The following is a 26445-nucleotide window of genomic DNA, read 5'->3' as shown; positions in this document are numbered from 1 at the left end:
GGCAGAGGACCGAACTCCTGATGTCCAAGTTATGTATGGCTTCTCTGGGTTCAATATTTCATGCACAGATTTCAGACCCCAAGTTTTAAACAGCATAGACCAACCAATTAGGTCACACTTTTTAAATATCGATCCCTTAAGCTGAGGCTCTGTTGTTCCCAGAGATTCTCCCATTGCGTTCAGAGGAGCAGTGTCTGGTAACACTGCGCTCTCTTTTGACAACATCATCATCTTTGTGTTCAAGTCCCCCATTATGAGGATTTGCAATCCTGGATGTCTACAGAGGCATTTCTCCATAATCGCCTCCATTTTAAGGGTAGTCTCATATAAGTTAGATCCTGGTGACCAATATATATTCCAGATTAGTATGTGGGTGAAGTTCTCGAGCTTTGCGAGAACTCCCAATCCCGTAGGATGAATAGTAAAGATTTCAACGACATTGATGCCAGTGCCCAGCTTTATTGCCAACAGTAGGCCTCCTTTAGGACGCCCCATTATGCCCTTGGAGGCTAGAAGATGGTAACATTCAAATCCATCCATCTGAGCAGGAGAGGTCATCCATGTTTCTTGTATGCCGAAGATATTTTTTGTTCTTAATAGTTGGCATAGATCATTAGAGGAGAATAAATGGAAATTCCCACGTGAGTTCCAGGATAGGATGTTAAGTATGTTATTTGCATCAGTATCTGGTATTTGAGATTTTGCAACCGGGCAATTGAGTCTCGAAGGCTCAGGGCCAGCCATCTCCAGCTTGGGTCTTGTTCCTGGAGACTCTCTAGCTCTTTTTTTTTTTTACTTGTTCTCCCATCCCTCCTGGTCTAGATAATTCATTTTCATTGAGTGCCTCTGACTGTTGTGAGCCATCTCCAAAGATAAGTATATTGAAGCCCCTTTTATTGAACTGATCAAGTTCTAGAAGAACATTCTGGAATACCAATTTGGAGTGGAAAACTATTCTGACATGATCATAACATTGTGGATGGATGAAGTCCATCCTTTTGATATCTGCCGAGGTTAAATTTGCTAGGGCAGGAATATCATTGAAGAGTTGCAAGGCTCTATTTCTATTCATAGCAGGTTGGAAGCCACAATCAAATAATGGATAAAATAAGATACTTGGAGAGTATAGAAAGCACGGTTTTCTCCAGGCAATGGCCCTCATTACGACCCTGGCGAAATCGAAAAACGATGGCGGAAATGGAATACCGCCATCTAATAGCGCTCGGTGCGATTATGACCCGTCACCGTAAAGTACGATGCCATTAGCGACACCGTAGTGAACGCCAACGCTAACTGCACCAAGTACGCGCACGCGCGCCATGCCAAACCGTAATTACCACCATGGCGCAATGGTACGCGAATTCTGACCCTAGCGGACATGTACCTAACGCCATCAAGCATGGCGGAAAGTACCATTCCGCCATGGTGAGAAGTACGGCATCGCGAATCAACCGTAAACGGCCCTACTGAGTGCCTGTACACCACTCCCTGGCCACATTGCACAACTCCTCGTAGGTGCAATGAAGTCACACAATGCAACCAGTCAAATGTACAAGTCACCCATGCATGCCAACGAACAAATGAATCTAGGGGCTCCAAGTGCCTTGTGAGTGGCCATCCATATTTGCCATGGCACCATTGCCGCACTGATGCAGCACAGGCATGTGAAGGTTCAAGTACAGCAACATGAGCAGAAAAATGAGACAAACAAAAACAGGCCCCCCCCATCGACTGACACCAGTGTAAGGCAACATTCAAAGCAGTATCCTGAGTCAGACTGCACCAGCCCTGTACTCCTGCCAGTAAACAAACCAACCAGCAGCATAAGCATGTACCACACAAGTTGGCAGAGTGACTGAGCAGCCAGGCACATCTGAAGAGGGGCCAATGGGAGCTGCAGGGCACAGATGGCACGAATACAGAAGCTATTCCAATGGACATGACCTCAGTCTCCCTCCAAGAAACGCACGCAAACACAGGCACCTGTGACCAGCCATATACTGATAATCACATCATTCCACCAATCCACCTGGCTGACCGGCATCTGTTACACAAAAGCTAATCCCCCGCCCCTGAGCATGACATCATCAAAACAGTCATAGTGGTAGCCCCTATCCCTGACCACACTGGGCTTCGTAGGCAAACGCGGCCAGTACAGTACCACGCAACTATACTCAGAAGCCGGAACCCAATGCAGATCTACTCACAATACATCGCTCCACAAATAGGAATATGCTACATTACTTGCAAAGAATAACGCTACACGGTTAATATCAGAATAGAAATTTAATGCACCACAAAATCACCAAGCCCATACAGCCATTAGGTCATGAACCCCAAAATATATTTCATCATTGTGGGCTGCATCCGCAATAAATGACCAGCTTCTTCTTGTGTGACGCCCTGTTCCTTCATGGTACACAGGGGCTACATTCACGTTCAAAAAGGCAACATGGAAGCGCCTAGAACCGCAGGGCCGTCCCATTAGGTAGGCACTAGTCCAGCTGAAAGGTCGAAATGTTGCTCCTAGCCACTAGTACCGCGTAAGGGCATGTGGCCCATTGGCGATCGTCCCATAAGATCGTAATGGTGCTCCACTGATTAACTCGAAGCAGCAGGTGTCGGGAGTAAAAGCCATCTGCAGGAGTGGCATACAGATGGCAGCGGCAAAAGGGGAGGAGATACCTGTCACCCAAATGAAATGAAAAAGAATAGTATGGCCATCAGAACTTGATTTGTATTACTCACTTCAATGACCACACTAAATCTACAGCCATATGCATGCTAGCCCACTCCAAAGGATTATTCCCACCCAAATATCACTTGCGAATCATAACTATAAATATCGAGGTGAAAACACTATTACAAACGAGTGTTTGTGTGCATGCGTCTGTCAAAACAGAATCCATTTGATGGGATTAGTAACGTGCATAGACACAAGTGTTTGAAGGCGCGTCGAGACAGGGAGGGTTCAACAAGGCCAGATAGACGATGGTCCCACTATGGCAGCTCTGTATCACATAGCGCAGGGGAGGTGGATAGATTCCAAAAAGCCCTGTACATGGCAAACTCTCCATCAAATCATCTGTCCATGCATCCATACATCATTCCCTCATCCCGGTATGAAAACGCCTGATTATGTACTCACATAACATGTGAAATTTCCATTGAGTCTGTGCGTAATGCAGTCTGCAAAATCCACTGTGCTCCAGGCTCGAATTCCAGTGTTGTGAAGTAACATGTATTTGGGAACGTCCTGACTTATCGTCCACCACGCTATTGCGCATCCCATACTATTCATATCAATCATTGCATTCTCGCCATGGCCCCTGTCCCAAGGACATTAAACAATAGAACGTTATATTTGCAGTCAGACCTGTGGGCGTCTCCTCGCCGCTAGCTGAAGACCGAAAGCGCCGTCCTTCGAATTCCTCATTTGCAACATCACGTCGAAAAGGCATCTGTGACCGCTTGAAATAACAAATCCATCCATGTAGTGCGGCAATGTGTGAAAATGCAAAGTGGCTTCACTCACAAATGGGACGCCCCGCCCGTCGGTGAACCGCGGTACAGTGCTGCATGAGGGTCCACCGTTAATCGAGTACTACATTCCACTGAGCCTTCACAAGTTTGTTCGCGACTGCAAAGATAGTATGGGAAACAATGGGACCATAGCAGAATGAACATATGAACCAATATTTCACTGCCATCGGGATCAAATACATGATTGTAATAGCAAGATGCCATGCGTCGAATTGCAGCGTTGCGTGCGGGACGTGCTCGCCCAAAGGGGATTGCAGCTTGCACAGGTGGAATGAATCACCACAGGTGGAGGCAATACAGCTTGAAAACACATAAATTGCACACCAAACCCCCTCACACAACCACACCCACTCCAAAATGCTACCTGCCGGACTAGCGATGTTGGCCCTGGGGGACCTGATAGCACTGCAAGTACTCCAACTTCAAGAAGAAGACGAACACCAACTACTACAACAACCGGCCGCACAGAGGAGACGCAGGAGGAGGAGGAGGGCAAGGCAGGGCCAGCAAGGCCCGCCAGCACAGCCACTACCACCACGCAGGCAGCCCGCAATCCCACGCCTCCGAGCACATCCGTTCAACCTCACGGATGAGCAGATCCACACCCTCTACCGTTTGGACCGGGACACCATAACCGCCATTGTGGACATGACACAGGCTGACCTTGTCAGCATGATAGATAGCCCAACCGCCATCCCACCCCTACTGAAGGTGGTGTCTGTACTCCACTTCCTGGCCACAGGCACCTACCAGCACACAGTCGGACAGTTGCATGGCATTTCACAGCCACTGTTCTCACGGACACTATTGCAAGTGCTCGATGCCCTCCTGAAGCACGCAGACGACTACATCTCTCTACCACGCTCGGAGCAGGAAATTACGAACACAAAAGTGGGATTCCATGCACTTGGCGGCATACCGGGTTGCATTGGTGCCATCGACTGCACCCATGTTGAATTGGTCGTCCCACATGCCATGGAGGCTCAGTACGGCAACCGAAAACAATTTCATTCTCTTAATGTACAAATGGTGTGTGACTCCAACAGGATCATTACACATTGTTGTGCACGCTTTCCTGGATCAACCCATGATTCTATGGTCTTGAGGAACTCTAGAATACCACGCTACATGGAGCGACACGCAGGGAACAGATCCTGGCTACTCGGTGAGTCTCATTTCATGCATGATAATGTGGGGTATGTGATGCGGCAATGACCTGGCAGAAGGGGGGGGGAGGCGTACGTAGCAATGTCATTCCACAAACATCCTTTATTGTCCACATACAGGTGATGCCGGGTATCCACTGAAGAGATGGCTCCTTACACCACTCCGGAACCCACAGAACCAGCCTGAGGAGGACTACAACCATGCCCACTCACGTACCCGTGTAGTCATAGAACAGGCATTCGGCCTACTGAAGACTCGTTTCCGCTGCCTCAGCAGGTCTGGCGGGGCACTCCTGTACCGCCATGAGAAGGTTGCAAAGATGGTCATGGCATGTGTCATGCTACACAACATGTGCGTACGTAGAAATGTGCCCATGCCCCCTGACGCAGAACTGCAAGCACCTGAAGATGGTCATGATGAGGGTGGGGATGTGGCAGCACCTCAAGGAGTCCGCGAGGCACAGGAGGGCCGTGAGATTCGTCAGAATATCATAGATGCATGCTTCTAGCACTCACGCCTGGTGGCTGTTACATGGACACGGGACTTGTGGCACTGTGTGTGTCTGGAACATGCACAATATGGACCGTACGCCTATAAAGGCCTCGTACACAAAGATCAATGTCCACACATCTCATTGGATGATTATGAAATGTTTATAGCATATGTGAAATTATGTTACACACCCCATCGACCCGCCACCCAAGTGAGCCCAACACACCCCCTCCACCCTCCTACCTCCCCCCCGAACACCAGTGTCCGAAGATGCTCATTGTCAGTGGCAGACGCTATTGCAAGCCCCCTCTCCGGGTATCAGGGGCACCCCTGCCTGTGGAGCGCAGGTTCCTCCCAGATCTACGTTGGGGGCTGCCCTGGACGGAACTTGCAACGGATGATGTCTCTGCCTGCTCACGTCCATGCATGTCCCTAAGGGTTTGTGAGAGCTCAGTGAGCACACGGGGCACAGCGGCAAGTTCAGCACATACGTCTTTGGACGTCGCATGCAGTTGCCCCCTCAGGCTCTCGGTGCTTCTCTCCATTTGTGCCCTTAGTGTCTCTGTACTTCTCTCCATTTCTGCCCTAAGTGTCTCAGTTGCTGTTTCTATGGCTGCCTTAGTACCCCCACATTCATCAGCATGGTCCTTGAGGAGCGTGGCCAGTTGCTGCTGTTGCACGATCACCTGGTCGAGGGACTGTTGCCTCTGCTGTGCCATGGCCATTTGCGGTGGTGTCACAGAGGGGCTGGACACCTCATGTTGCCTTGCCACAGGGCTTGTGGGGGATGGCCAGTCGTCGTCTTGTGGGTGCCCCTGCGTGGTATCCTCATGGTGTACGGGATGGAACAAACAGGGGGATTGAGACAGGTCATGGATGGATCTTACTTCGACATCCCCGTTTTCTGTGTCGGAGCATGCTGCCATTAATGCAGTGTCACCTATGGTGCTGCTGCCACCAGAAGCAGTGACTTCTGTGGCATCCATTGGGGGGACCTGTGGTGGTGCTGTTGTGGGCATGCTGGCTGCTGGGGTGCCTGTTGAAGTTCCCTCCTGTGTGCTGCCACTTGATTTGTGCTGCTGCCGTGTCTTGATGCGTGCAGCTGAGGTGGAGGGTCTTTGGCCGTTGGTCTTGGCCGTCTTTGCAGGTGTGCTGGTAGGGGTGTCCTGGAGCTCGTCGTTTGAATCGGACCCTGTGGTGGAGTAAAGGAGGGCGAGCGTTATTAATGGGTCTGTGGAAATTGGAATGGCAATGTATCACATGCATTGGGGTGGTACCTGAGGGTGATTTGGGTCGGGGGCTTGGAGGTGGTTTCATTTTTGTGTGGATTGAGGATGCAGTTGTTTTGCAGCCTGCAGTTAGGGTGTGCCTGCTGCACGTGTAGAGGGTGTTTTTAGGATTTTTAATTATTTATGTATTTAATGTGAGTTTTAAAGTGCGCTATCAGGCCAATGTATGTGGACGTTCTCCTGGACATGTGTTTCTGTTGCACTATGTGGACACATGGTACTTCACATGATTGGACATTGTGGATTTAGCATGGTTTTATTTGGCCCACCTACCTGATTCTTCGGATGTCTGCACTCCTTTCTCCATCCCTCCGACTCCCTCTATACTCTCCATTCCAATGGTGGAGGCACAGATTTCTTCCCAGGGGGTCAACTTGATGGATGATTCCGATCCTCCCCCGGTAGCTGTGGCAATGTTACGGTTGGCGGATAGTATGCTCCATACGCGTATCCGCAGGTCGTCCCATCGCTTTCTGCATTGCTGTGGGTTGCGGGGTGCGGTCCCCACCGCACTTACCCGCTGTGCCACCAGGGCCCATATGGCCTTCTTGTTCGCAAGTGCCGTCCTGGTCATTTGCGTCGAGAAGACGACGGCAGCATTCTCCTGGAGGGTCTCTGTGAGCACGGTGAGTTCCTCACGGGAGAAGTGGACCTGCCGCTTGCGGTCGCACGCTTTTTTCGCTACTTTTCCCATTTTTATTGCTTTCACTGGGGTGGATGACGGGTTGGGATGTGTCTCAGGGTAGTATTTTTTATGGTTGTGTGGGAATTCAGATTTTATAGGTGTACGCCGTGCTGTTTCCCGTTCCGGGACCATTTTTTAACTTCCGTTTCCGTATATTTACGGTCACCGTACTTTCCGATTGCCGCTCATTACGGTGACCGCTCAGATGGGTGGCGGAATTGCACCTAGGGCGCCGTACGACGGCGGTGAGGGGCGTTTTGGGGACATTTCCGCCATCGCGGACTTTGCACTTCCGCCATGGCGTAGTGCTCGTGCACGATGGGTCGGAATTAGCCGCACTTTGCTACGTCGTGCAATGGCGGAAACGCTATTTACGCTATGGCGGTCAGGTCAGTCACTTTCCGCCAGGGTCGTAATGAGGGCCAATATGTTTAATTTCAGCATCCATATAGTTTTTAGGGGTCCTTGCCTCCGCTTCCTCCCTCAACCTTCTAGGAGGAGGAGCTGAAATAGAAGTGGGGGTCGGCCTATTGATAGGCGCTTTATCCAGAACCTCAGAAATAGGAGGAGTAGAATCCGGGATCTTGGGCTCTTTTATGTTTCCCCGCATCTCTTGTTGATTTTGCAGAGCAGTTAAATTGTCAATTCCCATAGGAGAGTGAGGGTCTTGCATCTCCAGCGATATTCTGCCCTTCAGTGCCTCTTCAACTGCTGTGTTGATTAGCATCTGTACCTCGGATTTGCTCAATGTAATCTTATCTGTGGGGCTAGGAGGAAGGTCATTCTCCCTGGGGGGGGACCTCTACCAAATCTTCTTTAGTTGAGGATCCTACCCCTGATTGATGGCTTGGAATCTGTTCTAAAGGTGCTGATGGTTCCGCATTTGCTTGGACCTCGTTTGTAAAAGGGTTCAATGGGAGAGCAGCAGGTCCTTGGGTATGTATTTTAAGTTTCGAGAAGAGACCATAACTCTCTTTCTGGTTAATCGTGGGTACCGATTTGTCTTTTACAGTAATCTTTTTTTTGTTAGTGCCCAAGTTTATTGCGGTTGGGGTTATTTTATGGGTCATTTCTTCAGAAAGAGTATTGGTTGGGAGGCCTTGTGCGCCCGCCTCTAGATTGCATGTCGTATCAGTGGACTCCTTTGCTTCTGCATCGAGATCTGGGGATTGTGTCCTTTCCTCTCTTATAAAGTTTCTCCAGGTGTTTTTTGGACGCTTTGTTTCTTCTATTAAAGAAGGAGGAATTTCCTATCCTCCTATTCTTTTTATTACTTTTATTTTTATTGTTTTTAGTTTTGAAATCGATCCACCCCACCTTCTGCGCCAGGTTCTTATTCACAGTAGGGTGCTCCGGGATTATCGGATTTTGTGCCTACATACTCGATGGCGCAGAGACCCCAGATTTTGTTTCTAGTTTTCTATCATCTTCCCTGATTGAGAATATGCCCAGGGTCAGCATTTTGGTCGCAATTTTGTAGGCAAATGTTCTAATACTTCTATGCCAGACTTGGCTAGAGAGATTTGTCTCTCGGTCAGTTCGTGAATTAGTTGTATCCAGCAAATGCTGTGTTAGATCCCTCATATCCACCTCTGCGGAGAAGAAGTCCGGTGGAGTGTCCAGGAAGGAGAACTCTGGAATAATCACATCCTCCACCCTCGGCACTACTCCGGACAAGCAAGGATCCAAAGCTTCCTTCTGAGAGGCCTGCACATGGCCTCTTATGGATAGTATAGATGAATGGGCGATTGCCTCGGCATCCAACAGGAGAGAATCGGTTGGTTCTGAAGGAGATGGTGGTAATGGCATATTCATAGCCATTCTTAGCGTATTTTTTAACAGGTGTGTAAATTAGCAGAGCCGACAAGATATCATCGTATAACCTTGTGCCCTGAGCTGTGGAGCTCCTAGTAGAGGGACCGGAAGATGAACCCCCGGAGTATACATACTCAATGCTATTACTGTGGATAGGGAGTGAGTATAAAACCAAGTCCCCCGTTCAGCCCTTCAGTACCACCCTCCTAGGGGGTAGACCACAGCGCCACAGATGGGGTTATCAAATCAGAGGCAGGAAAATTATTGAACAAGAATTGCGAGGCACATCCCCCGCAATGTGGGTCAAAACAGCTGCGTGTTGCTGGAGTATCACACCATGCTCACTATGCTTCCATACTTGCCATGAGTACCTATAGCCTATAGTAGTTTATCTTACATTCCTGTGCCCCTTGCGAGTTTACTTCAGAAGCTCCGTGCAGCTCTGATTAGTACAATATCGCTTCCCAAATGATTAATTTCCCCACATACTGGCTCACAATCTTATTTATCTATTTATCAGCCCTATCACCAGGTGTTAGGGGCACCCCGGTGACGTAAGCAGGCCGTGCAGAGCACGGATTCTGACACAGACAGTGCAGATGCATCAGGGGTGATTAGAGCGCTCTGCAGATCTTTACAGCAGTCATCCCCTACGACAGTCTCCCAGAGGGCTTACCTGAGCTGGCCCCAAAGACCCCGCCGCACACCCGAACAGCCAAACAGCTTCACTTGGGGTCCACTTCGGGTGCGTGCGTGGGTGCGCAGGCACGCTGGTAGATGTAGCGATTCGAATAGTGAAAAAGGGGAGGGGCCCAGAAAGCCCTGCGAATTCACTATGAGTCCAGGCGAGTTCGCCTCTGTTGAAATCTTCGCCTCCCTCTTGCCGACTAGGTCGCAAGCCGGGCGTTGTAGATGAAGCAGGGAGAGCTAGGAGCATTCAGCATTCAGGGCAGCCAAACAGCTTCACTTGGCATCCACTTCGGGAGCTGTGTTCCTCTCTGTACACAATGAGGGCGCTGTGTGCCTGTCTGTTCACTGGGATTGCGCTGTGTGCCTGTATGTACACTGGGAGGGGGCTGCGTGCCTGTCTCTACACTGGGAGGGAGCTGCGTGCCTGTCTCTACACTGAGAGGGAGCTGTGTGCCTGTATGTACACTGGAAGGGAGCTGAGTGCTTGACTCTACACTGGGATGGAGCTGTGTGCCTGTATGTACACTGGGAGGGAGCTGCGTGCCTGTATGTACACTGGGATGGAGCTGTGTGCCTGCCTGTACACTCGGAGGGAGCTCTCTGCCTGTCTGTACACTGGGAGGGGCTGTGTGCCTGTCTGTACACTGGGAGGGAGCTGCATGCCTGTATGTACACTGGGATGGAGCTGTGTGCCTGCCTGTACACTCGGAGGGAGCTCTCTGCCTGTCTGTAGACTGGGAGGGGGCTGTGTGCCTGTCTGTACACTGGGAGGGAGCTGCATGCCTGTATGTACACTGGGATGGAGCTGTGTGCCTGCCTGTACACTCGGAGGGAGCTCTCTGCCTGTCTGTACACTGGGAGGGGGCTGTGTGCCTGTCTGTACACTGGGAGGGTGCTGTGTGCCTGTCTCTACACTGGGAGGGCGCTGTGTGCCTGTCTATTCACTGGGAGGGCACTGTGTGCCTGTCTGTTCACTGGGAGGGCTCTGTGTTCCTGTGTACACAGGGAGGGTGCTCTGTGCCTGTCTCTTCACTGGGAGGGCGCTGTGTGGCTGTCTGTACACATGGAGGGCGCTCTGTGGCTGTCTGTACACTGGGAGGGAGCTGCGTGCCTGTCTCTACACTGAGAGGGAGCTGTGTGCCTGTATGTACACTGGAAGGGAGCTGAGTGCTTGACTCTACACTGGGAAGGAGCTGTGTGCCTGTATGTACACTGGGAGGGAGCTGCGTGCCTGTATGTACACTGGGATGGAGCTGTGTGCCTGCCTGTACACTCGGAGGGAGCTCTCTGCCTGTCTGTACACTGGGAGGGGGCTGTGTGCCTGTCTGTACACTGGGAGGGAGCTGCATGCCTGTATGTACACTGGGATGGAGCTGTGTGCCTGCCTGTACACTCGGAGGGAGCTCTCTGCCTGTCTGTACACTGGGAGGGGGCTGTGTGCCTGTCTGTACACTGGGAGGGAGCTGCATGCCTGTATGTACACTGGGATGGAGCTGTGTGCCTGCCTGTACACTCGGAGGGAGCTCTCTGCCTGTCTGTACACTGGGAGGGGGCTGTGTGCCTGTCTGTACACTGGGAGGGTGCTGTGTGCCTGTCTCTACACTGGGAGGGCGCTGTGTGCCTGTCTATTCACTGGGAGGGCACTGTGTGCCTGCCTGTTCACTGGGAGGGCTCTGTGTTCCTGTGTACACAGGGAGGGTGCTCTGTGCCTGTCTCTTCACTGGGAGGGCGCTGTGTGGCTGTCTGTACACATGGAGGGCGCTCTGTGGCTGTCTGTACACTGGGAGGGAGCTGCGTGCCTGTCTCTACACTGAGAGGGAGCTGTGTGCCTGTATGTACACTGGAAGGGAGCTGAGTGCTTGACTCTACACTGGGATGGAGCTGTGTGCCTGTATGTACACTGGGAGGGAGCTGCGTGCCTGTATGTACACTGGGATGGAGCTGTGTGCCTGCCTGTACACTCGGAGGGAGCTCTCTGCCTGTCTGTACACTGGGAGGGGGCTGTGTGCCTGTCTGTACACTGGGAGGGAGCTGCATGCCTGTATGTACACTGGGATGGAGCTGTGTGCCTGCCTGTACACTCGGAGGGAGCTCTCTGCCTGTCTGTACACTGGGAGGGGGCTGTGTGCCTGTCTGTACACTGGGAGGGAGCTGCATGCCTGTATGTACACTGGGATGGAGCTGTGTGCCTGCCTGTACACTCGGAGGGAGCTCTCTGCCTGTCTGTACACTGGGAGGGGGCTGTGTGCCTGTCTGTACACTGGGAGGGTGCTGTGTGCCTGTCTCTACACTGGGAGGGCGCTGTGTGCCTGTCTATTCACTGGGAGGGCACTGTGTGCCTGTCTGTTCACTGGGAGGGCTCTGTGTTCCTGTGTACACAGGGAGGGTGCTCTGTGCCTGTCTCTTCACTGGGAGGGCGCTGTGTGGCTGTCTGTACACATGGAGGGCGCTCTGTGGCTGTCTGTACACTGGGAGGGAGCTGCGTGTCTGTCTCTACACTGAGAGGGAGCTGTGTGCCTGTATGTACACTGGAAGGGAGCTGAGTGCTTGACTCTACACTGGGATGGAGCTGTGTGCCTGTATGTACACTGGGAGGGAGCTGCGTGCCTGTATGTACACTGGGATGGAGCTGTGTGCCTGTCTGTACACTCGGAGGGAGCTCTCTGCCTGTCTGTACACTGGGAGGGGGCTGTGTGCCTGTCTGTACACTGGGAGGGAGCTGCATGCCTGTATGTACACTGGGATGGAGCTGTGTGCCTGCCTGTACACTCGGAGGGAGCTCTCTGCCTGTCTGTACACTGGGAGGGGGCTGTGTGCCTGTCTGTACACTGGGAGGGAGCTGCATGCCTGTATGTACACTGGGATGGAGCTGTGTGCCTGCCTGTACACTCGGAGGGAGCTCTCTGCCTGTCTGTACACTGGGAGGGGGCTGTGTGCCTGTCTGTACACTGGGAGGGTGCTGTGTGCCTGTCTCTACACTGGGAGGGCGCTGTGTGCCTGTCTATTCACTGGGAGGGCACTGTGTGCCTGTCTGTTCACTGGGAGGGCTCTGTGTTCCTGTGTACACAGGGAGGGTGCTCTGTGCCTGTCTCTTCACTGGGAGGGCGCTGTGTGGCTGTCTGTACACATGGAGGGCGCTCTGTGGCTGTCTGTACACTGGGAGGGAGCTGCGTGCCTGTCTCTACACTGAGAGGGAGCTGTGTGCCTGTATGTACACTGGAAGGGAGCTGAGTGCTTGACTCTACACTGGGATGGAGCTGTGTGCCTGTATGTACACTGGGAGGGAGCTGCGTGCCTGTATGTACACTGGGATGGAGCTGTGTGCCTGCCTGTACACTCGGAGGGAGCTCTCTGCCTGTCTGTACACTGGGAGGGGGCTGTGTGCCTGTCTGTACACTGGGAGGGAGCTGCATGCCTGTATGTACACTGGGATGGAGCTGTGTGCCTGCCTGTACACTCGGAGGGAGCTCTCTGCCTGTCTGTACACTGGGAGGGGGCTGTGTGCCTGTCTGTACACTGGGAGGGAGCTGCATGCCTGTATGTACACTGGGATGGAGCTGTGTGCCTGCCTGTACACTCGGAGGGAGCTCTCTGCCTGTCTGTACACTGGGAGGGGGCTGTGTGCCTGTCTGTACACTGGGAGGGTGCTGTGTGCCTGTCTCTACACTGGGAGGGCGCTGTGTGCCTGTCTATTCACTGGGAGGGCACTGTGTGCCTGTCTGTTCACTGGGAGGGCTCTGTGTTCCTGTGTACACAGGGAGGGTGCTCTGTGCCTGTCTCTTCACTGGGAGGGCGCTGTGTGGCTGTCTGTACACATGGAGGGCGCTCTGTGGCTGTCTGTACACTGGGAGGGAGCTGCGTGCCTGTCTCTACACTGAGAGGGAGCTGTGTGCCTGTATGTACACTGGAAGGGAGCTGAGTGCTTGACTCTACACTGGGATGGAGCTGTGTGCCTGTATGTACACTGGGAGGGAGCTGCGTGCCTGTATGTACACTGGGATGGAGCTGTGTGCCTGCCTGTACACTCGGAGGGAGCTCTCTGCCTGTCTGTACACTGGGAGGGGGCTGTGTGCCTGTCTGTACACTGGGAGGGAGCTGCATGCCTGTATGTACACTGGGATGGAGCTGTGTGCCTGCCTGTACACTCGGAGGGAGCTCTCTGCCTGTCTGTACACTGGGAGGGGGCTGTGTGCCTGTCTGTACACTGGGAGGGAGCTGCATGCCTGTATGTACACTGGGATGGAGCTGTGTGCCTGCCTGTACACTCGGAGGGAGCTCTCTGCCTGTCTGTACACTGGGAGGGGGCTGTGTGCCTGTCTGTACACTGGGAGGGTGCTGTGTGCCTGTCTCTACACTGGGAGGGCGCTGTGTGCCTGTCTATTCACTGGGAGGGCACTGTGTGCCTGTCTGTTCACTGGGAGGGCTCTGTGTTCCTGTGTACACAGGGAGGGTGCTCTGTGCCTGTCTCTTCACTGGGAGGGCGCTGTGTGGCTGTCTGTACACATGGAGGGCGCTCTGTGGCTGTCTGTACACTGGGAGGGAGCTGCGTGCCTGTCTCTACACTGAGAGGGAGCTGTGTGCCTGTATGTACACTGGAAGGGAGCTGAGTGCTTGACTCTACACTGGGAAGGAGCTGCGTGCCTGTATGTACACTGGGATGGAGCTGTGTGCCTGCCTGTACACTCGGAAGGAGCTCTCTGCCTGTGTGTACACTGGGAGGGGGCTGTGTGCCTGTCTGTACACTGGGAGGGTGCTGTGTGCCTGTCTCTACACTGGGAGGGCGCTGTGTGCCTGACTATTCACTGGGAGGGCACTATGTGCCTGTCTGTTCACTGGGAGGGCACTGTGTGCCTGTCTGTTCACTGGGAGGGCTCTGTGTTCCTGTGTACACAGGGAGGGTGCTCTGTGCCTGTCTCTTCACTGGGAGGGCGCCGTGTGGCTGTCTGTACACATGGAGGGCGCTGTGTGGCTGTCTGTACACATGGAGGGCGCTGTGTGGCTGTCTGTACACGGGGAGGGCGCTGTGTGGCTGTCTGTACACATGGAGGGCGCTCTGTGGCTGTCTGTACACTGGGAGGGAGCTGCGTGCCTGTCTCTACACTGAGAGGGAGCTGTGTGCCTGTATGTACACTGGAAGGGAGCTGAGTGCTTGACTCTACACTGGGAAGGAGCTGCGTGCCTGTATGTACACTGGGATGGAGCTGTGTGCCTGCCTGTACACTCGGAAGGAGCTCTCTGCCTGTGTGTACACTGGGAGGGGGCTGTGTGCCTGTCTGTACACTGGGAGGGTGCTGTGTGCCTGTCTCTACACTGGGAGGGCGCTGTGTGCCTGTCTATTCACTGGGAGGGCACTATGTGCCTGTCTGTTCACTGGGAGGGCACTGTGTGCCTGTCTGTTCACTGGGAGGGCTCTGTGTTCCTGTGTACACAGGCAGGGTGCGCTGTGCCTGTCTCTTCACTGGGAGGGCGCCGTGTGGCTGTCTGTACACATGGAGGGCGCTGTGTGGCTGTCTGTACACATGGAGGGCGCTGTGTGGCTGTCTGTACACGGGGAGGGCGCTGTGTGGCTGTCTGTACACATGGAGGGCGCTCTGTGGCTGTCTGTACACTGGGAGGGAGCTGCGTGCCTGTCTCTACACTGAGAGGGAGCTGTGTGCCTGTATGTACACTGGAAGGGAGCTGAGTGCTTGACTCTACACTGGGAAGGAGCTGCGTGCCTGTATGTACACTGGGATGGAGCTGTGTGCCTGCCTGTACACAGGAAGGTTGCTGTGTGCCTGTCTGTTCACTGGGAGGGTGCTGTTTTCCTGTCTGTACGCTGGGAGGGAGCCTTGTTCCTCTCTGTACACAGGGAGGGTGCTGTGTGCCTGTCTGTACACAGGAAGGTTGCTGTGTGCCTGTCTGTTCACTGGGAGGGCGCTGTGTTCCTGTCTGTACATAGGGAGGGTGCTGTGTGGCTGTCTGTTCACTGGGAGGGCGCTGTGTTCCTGTCTGTACACTGGGAGGGAGCTGTGTTCCTCCCTGTACACTGGGAGGGTGCTGTGTGCCTGTCTGTTCACTGGGAGGGAGCTGTGTTCCTCCCTGTACACTGGGAGGGTGCTGTGTGCCTGTCTGTTCACTGGGAGGGCGCTGTGTTCCTGTCTGTACACAGGGAGGGCTCTGTGTGGCTGTCTGTTCACTGGGAGGGTGCTGTGTTCCTGTCTGTACGCTGGGAGGGAGCTGTGTTCCTCTCTGTACACAGGGAGGGCGCTGTGTGGCTGTCTGTACACTGCACTAGTCACAATTACAGAAGTGCAAACACAGCTTCACAGAACAGAGTTCAACTCGACCAGACTGGTTGGGAGCCTTTTCACGAGTGACTCGACTCAGGACTCTGCAGAGGCGCTCCGCGCCACCTCAAGGTCGATATAGGTTTTATTAAAGCTGCATTAGTCACAATTACTGTTGCCCAAACACAGCTTCACAGAGCAGAGTTCACCTCAACAAGTCTGCTTACGAGCCTTTTCACAAGTTACTGGACTCGGCTCAGGACTCCGTGCAGGCGCTGCGTGCCACCCGAGGCAGATATAGGTTTTCTTAAAGATGCAGAAGTCACAATTACTTAAAGCAGGCGCTCCGTGCCAACCCGAGATCAACTGTGCCTTCATGGCATTGACCTGGGCTGGGGTGGTGGGCAGTGCAATGTCGCGTCACACTTGCCACAGAAGGGTTTCAAGCACCTGGCCCAGCACTGTGCAGAATGTGGGCTTTTCCATGCCGTGCATCATGGCCACAGAGTGCTGGAAGTTGTCATCCTGTGTTGTGGTCAGCAGCTCGGTAATGGTCTCCCTGTTGAGCCTGCAGAGGATGACAGACTGACTGTCCATGAGGGTCCAGGGTGAGGGCCTAACCCTGGGGATCGGTGCACACCTTGCGTGGGCCTGCAACCCCCCCGCCTCCTCCTCCAAACACCCCCTGTACTCCATGTACCCTGGACCTGGGATGTGTCTGTAGGCCGTGAAGAAACAAATTAATTATTGGCCTTTTACATCTGGACCTCCTAATAACTCCCTTACTTGCTAGAGTAATATCGATATGGGGGATGATTTTGTCTTGTTTCAAGACAGGGGTTTATCCAGACAGTAATTCTTTCTAATCCTTTAATATATGTCATGTTTGTGGGAAACTGTGTTCCCTGTGTTATAATAAGTACCTTGCATATTTTTTCAAATTTATTTTGAATTTGTTTTTTTCATGTTCTGTGTGGGTAATAGAATGCCCCGATCTTATGGACAATTAATTGGTCCAAAATACATAAAATTGTATATTTCATATATTAAATATTCTTCCTATGGTATCTTAATTAGTTTTGACCTAGCACACAACTGCCTGTAGCCTCATTCCTTGGGCCTCATTACGGGTTTGCCAGTAGCCATGCCGCTATTGGTAGGATGGCTGCCTCCAAAACCGGGTCCTGGTTCCCTGAATGGGGAATTACCGGGCCATTCTGAGTTCAGAGGGACCGGTAATTCCTCCCTCAGGGAACCCGAGCCCGGACCTTCCCCGTTCCCATTCGAGCCCCCATAGGGCTCAATGGGAATGGGAATGGGAGAGGGAGCTAACAAAGGGCCGATTACGACCGGCCCGTTGTTAGCTCCCTGGTCCCCTCGCAGAACCCGGTAACGACTCCTGGTTTTACAAGGCATCCTTACCGGGTCCCGCGAGGGGACCTTGTAATCTGACGGAATGGGAATAACGGGTCCGCACCCATTAGCGGACCCCGTTAACCCATTCCGCCTCACTTGTAATAAGGCCCATTGTGTGGTTTCTGAATGGTCCATTTTGGACAATCCTCCTTGTTTTGATTTATAATACTAATTTGTCCCTGACTGCTTTTGAGTGTTACCTTTGGGTACTTCTCCCTGTGCCCTGGCCTGGTTGTCCAGACCCTCTGTTTCCAGGTGCAGCATGAGCAGCTGCCTGTCCCAGCTCACAGTGGCTAGTGGCAGCATGGTGTTGAGAACAGTGTTTGGGGCAGGGGTGTGCCTTATGTAGCTCTCTCTGGCGGATTGGGATCACCTTTGGCTTCATTTAAGGCACCTGTGTTAATTTACCTCCAGCTGGATACATGAGGTACCTGCACTGTGCTTTCAGCGCTATTTATGCTGGATTTTTGCGAAAACACCGCCAGTGGTGGACTTGTGATGCGGCTGTATTTGCGCTGGCTGCAATAGTGCTGGCTACTTTTACAGCCGGTGGTATTTGCGCTGGGTCATGATCCGGCAGAACAGTATTTGCTGCACTATGACAGTTACCGCCGTTTTTAAGGGTCACCGCCGGATTTGTGATGAGGCCCTAAGTATCAAGTCTAGCTTTTTTACAATACTTGTACACAGTGTTCAGAAAATGTTGCAGACCGATCCGTCTATAATCAAATAAGACTATGTCGTGGGCGTACAACAAATAGTGAATAGAGGTCGAACCCAATTTAGGGGGATTGGTTCTCACAATATCCACAGATGTTTTCAATTCCAGCATAGAAATACTAAATAAAAAAGAGCTAGTACACATCCCCCCTATCATGTATAGGAACCTGGCTGGTAAATCCTGACTCTAATATGAGTTATGCACTTATTCCATAGCACCGCTCTCTTAGCACATCCAAGAAAGATACAGAAAGCACCCTATTATTCGCACTACATTGCTCTGCCAATTTCTGGATAATAATACAATTCCAGGATGTACTAGCCTCCTTGTTTTATCCAGATTAGAAGGGATCTGCTATCCAAACATCTAATTGCGTTAAAATAAAAGTCGCACATATTTCGTACGAGGAATCTAAAAAAGATATGGGTCTGTAATTATTCGGGTCCACCCTAACCCCCTCCTTCTAAATTAAGATTACTATTGTAATTTTCTAAGGTGGCGGAAAGAGGTGTGTACGCTTTATATTGATATAGAGATGATACAGGACCTCAGCCTATAAAGTAGGAGAGGATTTCAATATAGCATTCATTAGATGAATCCTCTGGTCCCAGGGCATTCAAAGCCTAACAGGAAGTTGGGTGCTGGTCATCCCCAACTGAACCTGTACACCGAAATGGCTGGCTGCCTCCATGCCCACCAGTCCGATTTCAGGGCAGCCAGAAGCACTGAAACTGCTCCCCTGAATACCTGAGAAGAAGACCTGCTCTCCTCCACCTCACTCTCTACCTGTGGCGTCCCTCTCCAACGTCTACCTGGTCCCTTTGGCCCACCTGATCTCCACCTACTCTCCCCATTTCCAGTGTTACGCAGATGACACACAGCTTTCCTTTAAGCTACCACCCTCTTCATCTTCCTTTCTCATACCGGACTGCTATTTGGCCGTGGTGCTCTTCTAATGATCTCTGCCTCTCAATGCCAGCAATACAGAGATCCTCCTCAATGGGGCACCTGCTTCTATTTTCCCCTCACTCTCTGGCCAGACTCCTTGGGTCCCCTCCCCTCACCCACTTGTGAGGCAAAAAACCTTGGGATAATCGTTGACTGCTCTCTCTATTTCTCTCCATACATCACAAACCTTGCTAAGAAGTTACATTTTTCAGCTTCATCTCCTCGGGGGCATTCTCCCTTTCCTCACCTTCCCCCAGAAGCTCAATGTCTCCAGAGCCCTGGTTCTCTCTAGGCTTGACTACTGCAATAGCCACTTCCTCAACCTTGCTGTTTCCTCCCTTCGCCCCCTCCAACTAATCCAGAACAGGACTGCAAGACTTATCCTTGGCCTCAAGCCCAGGAACTGCCTCTCTCAAGCCCTAAAATCTCTCCACTGCTCCCGGTGACTGCAAGGATCAAATGCAAAACCCTTATCCACAAGGTTGTCTGGGGCGTCGGATTCCTCTACATCCAGCTCTCTCTTCCGAAAGGCCTCCCAAGCAGAATCATTTGGTCTTCTGGCTCCAACTCTGCAGGTCAAACGTTTGTCCAAGCAGAGAGTGGGAGGCTGATCCCTCTCCTCGACTGGCACATCCCTCTGGAACATCCTCCCTTCCCCCCTCAGACTTCAGCCAGATCATCTTAAGTTCCAGAAACTTCTCAAGACCTTCCTTTTCTCCCATTCCTTCCCTCTCCCCCTACATTGCTTAACTCTCCACCTGCCGCTGCGACTGAGGCCTGCTCCCTTGAGTCATACAGGTAGCAGACCACCCCCCACCAGTCCCTGACAGCATCCTTTGCCAGCACTTGCCCTTGGGCTCCCTTTCCCCGATTATCCCACCTTAGTCCTCCGTGTCCACTGCACTCTTTCTCCCCTCCCCCATTTCCCCTGGCTCTTGCCACTTTGGCCTGACCAGCACTTGCCCGTCCACACTCCTGCACTTCCCCTTCTACCCCACGCACCCCCTGCACTTATCACATTGTCATGCTCTTGCATGGTAGAATGGTCACAAGGCCAATATAACTGCTTCTTTGTTGTTGTATTCTTATTGTTTCCCATGTCCCCCAAACCCTCATCTTGTCCTGTGTCGCCTGGAAACACCTGTATATAGGCACCATACAAATGTCCATTAAATAAATAAATCTCCATATATCCCTTACTAGTAAATCCACTTCAATGTTCAAGCAAAACCAACCCCTAGGACTCTCGGGAACATCCAAAATATCACCATCGTTAAGAAATGAAGCGTGAAATGAACTGAAGAATTCTTCCCAGAGAACCCGGGAAATTGATTGACCTTGTGAAACGGCTGGTGTAGCTGGGCTTTAATCACAGCCCAAAACTGTGATTCCCCTCGACTCTGTAAAGTACTGAGCAAGCTTCAGCGTCTCTCCGATATCTCAGGGATGGATATCTCAAGGATTCATATCCCAAGGATCGATATCTCAAGAATCGATATGGACTTCAATTTCTTAATCTGCTGCATACCCTGGCCCCTTCTTTTGCAAAGCCCTGACCTCGCTCTTGAATTCCCTTTTTTTGTTCTGAGTTATTGCATTGAAACTATGCATATGCTTTTTGGATGTGCCCGTGCCTTTAATGAACCCAAATGACATCAGATGCAATAATAAACAGGTCATTTGCCAGGTGGATTCAGCAAGAGACACACTCATAAGAAATCCCTTTAAGAAATGATCTTCCACTAAAGAGTTAAACTCTCCTGTCATAGAATGCCTCTATAACACAGCATGGTCGCGTTCCCTCACCTCAACCAGACAAGGTGCCACACTAGTCTGGTGAGAGCTCAACCAGACAAGGTGCCACACTAGTCTGGTGAGAGCTCAACCAGACGAGGTGCTACACTAGTCTGGTGAGAGCTCAACCAGACAAGGTGCCACACTAGTCTGGTGAGACCTCAACCAGATGAGGTGCCACACTAGTCTGGTGAGACCTCAACCAGATGAGGTGCCACACTAGTCTGGTGAGAGCTGAACCAGACGAGGTGCCACACTAGTCTGGTGAGAGCTCAACCAGATGAGGTGCCACACTAGTCTGGTGAGACCTCAACCAGATGAGGTGCCACACTAGTCTGGTGAGAGCTGAACCAGACGAGGTGCCACACTAGTCTGGTGAGAGCTCAACCAGACGAGGTGCTACACTAGTCTGGTGAGAGCTCAACCAGACGAGGTGCCACACTAGTCTGGTGAGACCTCAACCAGATGAGGTGCCACACTAGTCTGGTGAGACCTCAACCAGACGAGGTGCTACACTAGTCTGGTGAGAGCTCAACCAGACAAGGTGCTACACTAGTCTGGTGAGAGCTCAACCAGACGAGGTGCCACACTAGTCTGGTGAGAGCTCAACCAGACGAGGTGCTACACTAGTCTGGTGAGAGCTCAACCAGACGAGGTGCGTCACTAGTCTGGTGAGAGCTCAACCAGACGAGGTGCTACACTAGTCTGGTGAGAGCTGAACCAGACAAGGTGCGTCACTAGTCTTGTGAGAGCTCAACTAGACGAGGTGCTACACTAGTCTGGTGAGAGCTCAACCAGACGAGGTGCTACACTAGTCTGGTGAGAGCACAACTAGACGAGGTGCTACACTAGTCTGGTGAGAGCTCAACCAGATGAGGTGCTGCACTAGTCTGGCGAGACCCCAACCAGATGAGGTGCCGCACTAGTCTGGTGAGACCCCAACCAGACGAGGTGCTGCACTAGTCTGGCGAGACCCCAACCAGACGAGGTGCTACACTAGTCTGGTGAGAGCCCAACCAGACGAGGTGCTGCACTAGTCTGCTGAGACCTCAAACAGACAAGTTGCTACACTAATCTGGTGAGACCTCAACCAGACGAGGTGCTACACTAGTCTGGTGAGAGCCCAACCAGACGAGGTGCTGCACTAGTCTGGCGAGACCCCAACCAGACGAGGTGCTACACTAGTCTGGTGAGACCTAAACCAGACGAGATGCTACACTAGTCTGGAGAGACCTCAACCAGATGAGGTGCCACACTAGTCTGGTGAGACCTCAACCAGATGAGGTGCCACACTAGTCTGGTGAGAGCTCAACCAGACGAGGTGCTGCACTAGTCTGGTGAGAGCTCAACCAGATGAGGTGCCACACTAGTCTGGTGAGACCCCAACCAGACGAGGTGCTGCACTAGTCTGGCGAGACCCCAACCAGACGAGGTGCTACACTAGTCTGGTGAGAGCCCAACCAGACGAGGTGCTGCACTAGTCTGCTGAGACCTCAAACAGACAAGGTGCTACACTAATCTGGTGAGACCTCAACCAGACGAGGTGCTACACTAGTCTGGGAGAGCTCAACCAGAAACGGTGCTACACTAGTCTGGAGAGAGCCCAACCAGAAGAGGTGCTGCACTAGTCTGCTGAGACCTCAAACAGACAAGGTGCTACACTAATCTGGTGAGACCTCAACCAGACGAGGTGCTGCACTAGTCTGCTGAGACCTCAAACAGACAAGGTGCTACACTAGTCTGGTGAGACCTCAACCAGACGAGGTGCTACACTAGTCTTGTGAGAGCTCAACCAGACAAGGTGCTACACTAGTCTGGTGAGAGCTGAACCAGATGAGGTGCTACACTAGTCTGGTGAGAGGTCAACCAGACAAGATGCCACACTAGTCTTGTGAGAGCTCAACCAGACGAGGTGCTACACTAGGCTGGTGAGGCCTATACCAGACAAGGTGCTACACTAGTCTGGAGAGAGCCCAACCAGATGAGCTGCTACACATTCTGGTGAGAGCTGAACCAGACGATGTGCTGCACTAGTCTGCTGAGACCTCAAACAGACGAGGTGCTACACTAGTCTAGTGAGACCTCAACCAGATGAGGTGCTACACTAGTCTAGTGAGACCTCAACCAGACGAGGTGCTGCACTAGTCTGGTGAGAGCTCAACCAGACGAGGTACTACACTAGTCTGGCGAGAGCTCAACCAGATGAGGTGCTACACTAGACTGGTGAGAGCTGAACCAGACAAGGTGCCACACTAGTCTGCTGAGACCTCAACCAGACGAGGTGCTACACTAGTCTGGTGAGAGCTGAACCAGCCGAGGTGCCACACTAGTCTTGTGAGAGCTCAACCAGACGAGGTGCTACACTAGTCTTGTGAGAGCTCAACCAGACGAGGTGCTACACTAGTCTGGTGAGAGCTCAAGCAGACGAGGTGCCACACTAGTCTGGTGAGAGCTCAACCAGACGAGGTGCTACACTAGTCTGGTGAGAGCTGAACCAGACAAGGTGCGTCACTAGTCTTGTGAGAGCTAAACCAGATGAGGTGCCACACTAGTCTGGTGAGACCTCAACCAGATGAGGTGCTACACTAGACTGGTGAGAGCTCAACCAGACGAGGTGCTACACTAGTCTGGTGAGAGCGCAACTAGACGAGGTGCTACACTAGTCTGGTGAGAGCTCAACCAGACACGGAGCCACACTAGTCTGGTGAGACCTAAACCAGACAAGGTGCTACACTAGTCTGGAGAGAGCCCAACCAGATGAGGTGCTACACTAGTCTGGTGAGAGCTCAACCAGACGAGGTGCTACACTAGTCTGGTGAGGCCTAAACCAGACAAGGTGCTACACTAGTCTGCTGAGACCTCAAACAGACGAGGTGCTACACTAGTCTAGTGAGACCTCAACCAGATGAGGTGCTACACTAGTCTGGTGAGAGCTCAACCAGACAAGGTACTACACTAGTCTGGCGAGACCCCAACCAGACGAGGTGCTGCACTAGTCTGGCGAGACCCCAACCAGACGAGGTGCTACACTAGTCTGGTGAGAGCTCAAACAGACACGGTGCCACACTAGTCTGGTGAGAGCTCAAGCAGACACGGTGCCACACTAGTCTGGTGAGACCTAAACCAGACGAGGTTCTACACTAGTCTGGTGAGAGCTCAACCAGACAAGGTGCCACACTAGTCTGGTGAGACCTCAACCAGACGAGGTGCTACACTAGTCTGGTGAGAGCTCAACCAGACAAGGTGCCACACTAGTCTGGTGAGACCTCAACCAGACGAGGTGCTAAACTAGTCTGGTGAGAGCACAACTAGACGAGGTGCTACACTAGTCTGGTGAGAGCCCAACTAGACAAGGTGCTACACTAGTCTGGTGAGACCCCAACAAGACGAGGTTCTACACTAGACTGGTGAGACCTCAACCAGATGAGGTGCCACACTAGTCTGGTGAGAGCTCAACTAGACGAGGTGCCACACTAGTCTGGTGAGACCCCAACAAGACGAGGTTCTACACTAGACTGGTGAGACCTCAACCAGATGAGGTGCCACACTAGTCTGGTGAGACCCCAACAAGACGAGGTGCTGCACTAGTCTGGCGAGACCCCAACCAGACGAGGTGCTACACTAGTCTGGTGAGAGCCCAACCAGACGAGGTGCTGCACTAGTCTGCTGAGACCTCAAACAGACAAGGTGCTACACTAATCTGGTGAGACCTCAACCAGACGAGGTGCTACACTAGTCTGGTGAGAGCTGAACCAGATGAGGTGCCACATTAGTCTGGTGAGAGCTCAACTAGACGAGGTGCCACACTAGTCTGGTGAGAGCTCAACCAGACGAGGTGCTACACTAGTCTGGCGAGACCCCAACCAGACGAGGTGCTACACTAGTCTGGTGAGAGCCCAACCAGACGAGGTGCTGCACTAGTCTGGCGAGACCCCAACCAGACGAGGTGCTACACTAGTCTGGTGAGAGCCCAACCAGACGAGGTGCTGCACTAGTCTGCTGAGACCTCAAACAGACAAGGTGCTACACTAATCTGGTGAGACCTCAACCAGACGAGGTGCTACACTAGTCTGGTGAGAGCTGAACCAGATGAGGTGCCACATTAGTCTGGTGAGAGCTCAACTAGACGAGGTGCCACACTAGTCTGGTGAGAGCTCAACCAGACGAGGTGCTACACTAGTCTGGCGAGACCCCAACCAGACGAGGTGCTACACTAGACTGGTGAGAGCTTAACCAGACAAGGTGCTACACTAGTCTAATGAGACCTCAACCAGACAAGGTGCTACACTAGTCTGCTGAGAGCTCAACCAGATGAGGTGCCACACTAGTCTGGTGAGACCTCAACCAGACGAGGTGCTACACTAGTCTGGTGAGAGCACAACCAGATGAGGTGCCACACTAGTCTGGTGAGACCTCAACCAGACGAGGTGCTACACTAGTCTGCTGAGAGCTCAACCAGATGAGGTGCCACACTAGTCTGGTGAGAGCTCAACCAGACGAGGTGCTACACTAGTCTGGTGAGAGCACAACTAGACGAGGTGCCACACTAGTCTGGTGAGAGCTCAAGCAGACACGGTGCCACACTAGTCTGGTGAGACCTAAACCAGACGAGGTGCTACACTAGTCTGGAGAGAGCCCAACCAGATGAGGTGCCACACTAGTCTGGTGAGACCTCAACCAGACAAGGTGCTACACTAGTCTGGTGAGAGCTCAACCAGATGAAGTGCCACACTAGTCTGGTGAGACCTCAACCAGATGAGGTGCTACACTAGTCTGCTGAGAGCTCAACCAGATGAGGTGCCACACTAGTCTGGTGAGAGCTCAAGCAGATGAGGTGCCACACTAGTCTGGTGAGACCCCAACCAGACGAGGTGCTACACTAGTCTGGTGAGACCTCAACCAGACGAGGTGCTGCACTAGTCTGGTGAGAGCTCAAGGAGACACGGTGCCACACTAGTCTGGTGAGACCTAAACCAGACGAGGTGCTACACTAGTCTGGAGAGAGCTCAACCGGAGAGAGCTCAACCAGATGAGGTGCCACACTAGTCTGGTGAGAGCTCAACTAGACGAGGTGCCACACTAGTCTGGTGAGAGCTGAACCTGATGAGGTGCCACATTAGTCTGGTGAGAGCTCAACTAGACGAGGTGCCACACTAGTCTGGTGAGAGCTCAACCAGACGAGGTGCTACACTAGTCTGGGGAGAGCACAACTAGACGAGGTGCTACACTAGTCTGGTGAGAGCTCAAGCAGACACGGTGCCACACTAGTCTGGTGAGACCTAAACCAGACGAGGTGCTACACTAGTCTGGAGAGAGCCCAACCAGATGAGGTGCCACACTAGTCTGGTGAGAGCTCAACCAGATGAGGTGCCACACTAGTCTGGTGAGAGCTCAACCAGACGAGGTGCTACACTAGTCTGGTGAGAGCACAACTAGACGAGGTGCTACACTAGACTGGTGAGTGCTCAAGCAGACACAGTGCCACACTAGTCTGTTGAGACCTTATCCAGACGAGCTGCTACACTAGTCTGGTGAGAGCTGAACCAGTCGAGGTGCCACACTAGTCTTGTGAGAGCTCAACCAGACGAGGTGCTACACTAGTCTGGTGAGACCTCA

At 52.4% G+C, this 26445-nt stretch overlaps 1 pseudogene; it reads right to left on the bottom strand.

The window, feature by feature from the left end:
• LOC138511126 (zinc finger protein 850-like) overlaps positions 1-9970 on the bottom strand; it is a 70895-nt pseudogene extending 60925 nt beyond the window's left edge.
• Positions 9971-26445: the final 16475 nt, after the last annotated feature.

This window comes from Ambystoma mexicanum, chromosome 6p (assembly GCF_040938575.1).
Source record: "Ambystoma mexicanum isolate Mex_15411 chromosome 6p, UKY_AmexF1_1, whole genome shotgun sequence".
Classification (NCBI taxonomy): Eukaryota; Metazoa; Chordata; class Amphibia; order Caudata; family Ambystomatidae; genus Ambystoma; species Ambystoma mexicanum.
Note: the sequence above shows the minus strand (reverse complement) of the source record. Positions and strands in the feature narration are given on the sequence as shown.